Source organism: Drosophila bipectinata, chromosome 2L (assembly GCF_030179905.1).
Source record: "Drosophila bipectinata strain 14024-0381.07 chromosome 2L, DbipHiC1v2, whole genome shotgun sequence".
NCBI classification, from domain to species: Eukaryota; Metazoa; Arthropoda; class Insecta; order Diptera; family Drosophilidae; genus Drosophila; species Drosophila bipectinata.
In genome coordinates, this window is record NC_091736.1 from 3,523,922 (window position 1) to 3,529,958 (window position 6,037).

General features: G+C 37.5%; 1 protein-coding gene across 3 annotated transcripts in view; it reads right to left on the minus strand.

The window, feature by feature from the left end:
- LOC108124411 (uncharacterized) overlaps positions 1–4,374 on the minus strand; it is a 105,452-nt gene extending 101,078 nt beyond the window's left edge. The window contains exons 1-2 of one of the 3 annotated variants that reach the window (XM_070277553.1): positions 4,148–4,374; positions 2,083–2,491 (exon numbers count right to left, since the gene is read on the minus strand). The gene's annotated coding sequence lies outside the window, so the exon portion shown is untranslated. The other 2 variants (XM_070277555.1, XM_070277554.1) reach the window with 2 other exon arrangements.
- Between the last annotated feature and the right edge of the window lie 1,663 nt (positions 4,375–6,037).

Consider the following 6,037-nt stretch of genomic DNA (forward strand, 5'->3'; position numbering starts at 1 on the left):
CTCTCACTATCCCCAGTGCGGCTGACATTAATGCCCTTTAGCATTTAAGTAGAAACTTTTAAGCTGCCAACTGTAATTGGTAATGTAAGCTTAGTTCTAAAGTTTCAGTTAAGTGATGTCATGACCAGTCTTACTGTCTTACCAGTCTCCGTCTCATCAAATGTGTTCATAGTTTCTGTTGCCAAAAAAGTTGTGTAGTACGAGTAAGACCCAATTATGTTAGGTGCATAGCTAAAACTATATTCTTTCTGGCTAAAATCATTGCTGCGTTAACAACTGATAAATGGCACAACCCAAAAATGTATGCTACAAAAATACAATTCTTTCTCAAAAACACACACACACAATAAATTTGAAACTTTGACCGATAAAGCTTGTTTTATTTTCGCCTTAATTAAAATTTATGCATTCTGAATGCGAAATCATAGATTACAATTGTATGTACAACACACACCCGGGCCATATATTTTGAATTTTTGTTCAAAAATCAATGTGCAAACTATAAAGCCTGTTTGCTTTATTCTTTCCGAGGACTGACACACAAAAAAAAATACAATAAACAGAGCAGCCAAAATAAATTTCCAGCCGCAAATCCTTGACAAATCTGCTGCATTGGCTTTGGCGGCTGCCGTCCTTTTGAGATAAATCTTTATTGCCTCATTTTGCTTAAAGTTGATTCTATTTTTATACTCTGCCTGAGGGATGTCTCTGAATTTGGTTTCAAATATCTGTCCAACTTTGTCAGAGAAAAGGATATAAAAGCTTATACGCTCCAGTTAACTACACTACACTATTTCCTAACTAATAGATAAAAATGGTGAAAAGACAGTTGATTAGATTTCTTCTTCTACTTTCTTTCTCATTACATTACTTACAACTGAATTAAAACTCTTTGACAAAAAAGGGTATTCAAAAGCTTATACACACATACTATTTTACACACTTATTTATGTATTTTTTCCTGACATTTCAGTTCCTACATTTTTTTTGTGGCCAGAACTAACAGTGTTCGCGGCAGGGTCTGCGGAGTGCCGCCAAAAAGACAATGGCTCGGAGATAACACGGCTGAGGAAAAGCCCGCATTGAAACTAGAGTCAACAATAGCAACTCGACTTACATCAAGACAAAACTTTTTCCAAGGCATGGCAACAAAATAAAAACCTTAAGGGGAGGGTAAGGTCAAATCATGCGAAAAAAGCCATGTTTTTGTGATTTTTTTCCTGACGACACAGTTAAAATTTATTTATTCAACCAACGGTATATTAATGTATAACATTAGAAGAATGTTTAATAAAATTTTTACAAAAACATATTTAAAAATATGGCAATGGTAGCAATTGTCCGGACGTGTCGCCAAAAAAAGTTGAATTGCGGTGCCCCTCATAACTCGGTGCTGGATCATTTGCAATCAAAAAATGAAAATTCATTCGTTAGATAATAGTTCGCCCCAGGTAACGCTGTAAAGGTTTTTTGAAAATTGCAATTTTTTAATTTTTTCGAAGACTTTGAAGTGAAAAACTCAATTTTTTGGGAAAAAATCGGTTAATTTGTCATTGCAAAATCAAAATTATGAACAAAAAAAAAAAAAACTCGACAGCGTTACCTCGTAAAATATGTACAGAAATAGTGTTTTAAATTTCAAAAGGATCGGTGCAGTAGTTTTGAAGTTATGAGGGGCACCGACTTTGAAAACGTGAGTTGTGGGAAAAACGCTTTAAAGTTTTAAACACAAAAAAATCCAATGTAAAACGTTTGCAAGCAACTTCGTCAATAACTAATAACTTCGTCAATTTTGCTTTAATTGACTTGAAATTTTGACACAATATTCTTCAAATATTATGCATTCAATTTAAAAAATAAAAAAAAAATGACAAAAAAAAAATTTAATACCTTACCCTCCCCTTAAGTATTTCCCACAGCGAAAAGAAATGATGATATGTAAACTGGTAAACTTTTTTGTTCGTGACCGTTGCGTTGAGTCAACAATGCCAGCAATCTCTATTTGAAGGTCCTGCTGATGTGTCTATTAATTTAAAATTTCCGTCCAAGAAAAAACAAACATACATAGAACTTGATACTTACATTACGCATACGCCATGTGAAAAATTCCGTGGCCGAATGCCACCTTGAGTGCAATTTAAATGCCACCCGGATGCAATTATGGAGTCCCGGATCCTGTCCAAACACAACAGCCACTGTCAGAATCCAAAACTTTATGTTTACTTTGCCGCAGCTGATGTTTTTCCAGCCGCCGGTTTGTGTTAACGGCTTTTCTCTCGTCAACTATTTTTTATTTATTTTTTTATTAACTTTTTACGAACACCATCATGTGTATTATTCGAGCGACCCGAACGTAATTAATTTAATTACATTTATTGTGTTTATTTAACATTTCTGGGCGCTTGAATGGCTTAAATGCTCATTAATTGTCTGCTAATCAGCTGCCACATAAATACTGTCACAAACTGCCCTCCGAATGATTCATTTTCAACTGAACGAAATTAAATGAAGACTCCAATAAATTGATATCGTAAATAAGTAGAACATATAATACATCTGTTGTCATAATTCAGATAGAAATATACTTTGCCATGGTTACAATTCCCAAATGAAGTAAAACTGATTCGCATTCAGTTGGGAAATTGAATTTTCGTTTGATTTAGTTTGTATGGAACTGCTGCAAGTATATCGTATTCAATTGAGTGCAATCAAAATCCAGGACTCTAAGTAAGGACATTTGATAAGCAATTGAGCTTGTCAGCAAGCTGGCGTATCGGGATAATGGAATCATGTGGAGAAAATTTATGATTTACTTGCAGTTTTGCAAAATATGTTATCAAATAAGTGAATGGAAAATTTGTATAATAAAATTTAAACCATTTTATTCAATTTTACATAAATTGTCGAAATACAACATAAATCTATTCATTTTAATTTATCCGACAATAAAATTAACTTTTACTAAACAGCAAAAACTGTAACAAAGTTAACGAAAATCCGTGAAAAAAAAAACTTTTCAGCATCGACCCCAGTGGAATTGCAATATAAACTAACGAATTGTAAAATGTTTTTTGGAAAAACTGTCTGAAAAATGCGCGCACATATATTTTCAATGGTAAACCGATGTATTGCTGCGTCTGACAGCCCCAGCAATAAAAAAGCACGGGCACGTTCACAAACAGCGGCATAAAAAGCGGCAAAGCCGTAGGGTCCTGGGATATAGTATTTGGTATCTGGGCCCTCCTCCGCCTGAAGGTGGAGGAAACAGGAGGTGGAGGATGAGGCGGAGAAGCGCGAAAGCCTGGCAAACCGCTGATGTACAAACAATAAAGTTCAAGGGTATTACAAACAGGCGTTCTTTGCCACACACTCGCATGTGCTCAAATATGAGTAATAGGGTTTGTTGCATGCCCCGCTGTGGTGCGAGCTCAAGGCCCGCGGTGGGTCAACGAGGATGGGTCGGTCCTGTTGACTTTTGGGGTGGCCTCCCAGTTAATGGAGCAACGCGGCTCAGTTAGGCCTAGTGTTTGGCGAATTTTAATTATGCTAATGCAAAGGGTAAGTAACACTCGCTTATGCCCACAAACACTCAGGTGTATTCATCTGAAAGGCCAACTACACATCCTTTGACTTCCTCTTGCCAAGTAGTAGTTTGTCTATACTTTCACCTTTCACCTTATCCTTCAGATGATATTCTATTACTTTCCTGTGTTCGGCAGAAGGAAAAGTGGTGATTATCTTTTAACTTTTTTTTTTGTTCGTTAATTGAAAGAAACGCAACTCTAATTAGAAGCGGATTAGAGGGTCCACTAGGGACCTGAACCTAACAAGGCTCTAGGGATAATGAATTCTGGCTTTAAATCTATTTCTTTGTAAGAGTTTTATTTTTATTTCATCGAACTTTTGACCATAAACTAATTTTCTAGCTGATTGATCATTTTTGCGTCAGTTAGCTTCACTAATCAAAGGATAGTAATTAAACTAACGAACCAGCAACCGAAATAAAAACACTTTATTGTAAAAACAACTAAAAAAAATAAATAGAATTGCTGGACGCGGCTTTTGGGTTAGGTCAGAACCGGAAATTTGTTGATTTTGATGGGAGGAGGTGGGTCGGCATTACATCCATATCCGCCACTAGACTCACAGTTTGTTCAATTACAGGCCACTCCAACGGATATTTGCATATTTAATTTCTGGCCGTACAACAAATATCACACTCCCGAAACTATTCAGTTGATAATTGAAATGCTCGCTGAAAAACACGTGTTGGCGAAAGGACACCGACGATTCGAACAAGCGACGGCGAACGACGATTGACGAACCGCAGGATGAACCGCACGGATACCCGGACACGAAATAACTGAACACAGCATCCGGAAGGACAAGAATCCTTGTGGCAGGCGAAAGCGCAACAGCATCTGGCGTTCGTCAGGCAGGCTGTTACTGCCAGCCGAACAGAAACGACAGGATCCGATGTGGCACGATGCCACCTCGTTATGATGCTGAATGAGAATATATCAGTATGGTTTCTCTAGGAGTCCTGCAGATTCAGCGCGAATTGTTGCTTACTCGTTCAGTAGGTCAGGAACTGTTCCCTATATCATTTACAGCCGGGTTCAAGAAATTAGATTTATTTTGGAAATCGGTTTTATGAGGAGATTGAGTAGATAATTTGAATTAAGGATGTGGCATGGAAACCGCCATAATCCGCCATTTTGAAAGGAAATACAATAGAAACTAAAGGTGTTGAAGGTTTATTGAAAGTATCGTAACTTAAAAACCACTACTTTCTGTAGTACCCACTTACTTTTATGTTTTAAACCTTTTCTGGTAAGAGTCCTTTGCTCCAACGACAAAAATATGAGTTCTGCAGAGCCCCCTGCCGACATATAGAAATCCTTCAAAATGCATTCAATTGTAAAATCAAAATGGATAAATATATTAAATACAATACGATTAGCCGACATGGCTTCATGTAGCAGGAGTATGAGGACGTTTTTATTTTATGTGGATGGCGGAATAGAAAGTACAAAAAAAAGCAATAAGTGACGGGGTAAACAGTTACAAAACATCAGGGCCAAGATGCCTGGCCGGCTGGCTGGAATGCTGGATGGCTTGGCTTGGCTGGGATGGTTGGTTGGTTGGCTGGCTCTGCGTAAGACATTTACGAGCGTTTGAATTTGACAGATTTCTTTTGTTATAGCGACAGACAGCGTCAAAGGAACTGGCTAAGCGCTCATGCGTGCCAAATCCAAGTGCGGCTAAAACCATGAGGTCCTACTCCAAGTAGAATTTAATAAAAATAAAAAAAACAAGCCACAACATTGGCCAAGGCAAGCCGAAGGCGATCGAAAATTCGTATGGAGACGTCATAAAATGTTGCAGTTCAGTTCAGCGCATTTATGCCACAAGAATGAAAGGACCTACAATGAACATCCTTACTCGAAAGCTGAACTACTTATCAGACTACAAAGACTTTGATTTTGATTTGCCAAGAAGATAAATCACTTTTCGTTGTTAGTAGATACATATTATACAAACATTTCCAGGCACGCACAAATTAATTAGACAGACGAAAAGCATTAACCTTGGAGGCATGGAGCTGCATACATAAAATAGTCTAATTTCTCCACATAAAATAGAATCTTGAATAACCCTTAAAGCGAACAGAAACTGAAAACTTCTTGGTACATATTTTGCATATCATTTAGAAAGGGTGCCAATTAGCTATCGATCTGCATTGGAAATCCCTTGAAATCAAAGCCGCTTACTGGGCAAAAAATATAAAAACGTTCTCCCCCACCAAAAAACCTACTTAACAATGCAAGCTCCTCATCGTCAATTGAGTTTAATTGCCCCAGCGAACGAACTACTTGAAATATACATACAAAGTGAGCCTGCCTGCCTGCCTGCCTGCTTTCCACTTTCCACTTTCTACCCCAAACATTACCAATGCCGATGGCTAGAACCATTTAACAATCAATTTATTTCGCAATATTTTTGTGCTCCATCTATCCTTAGCAGGACGGAGAGT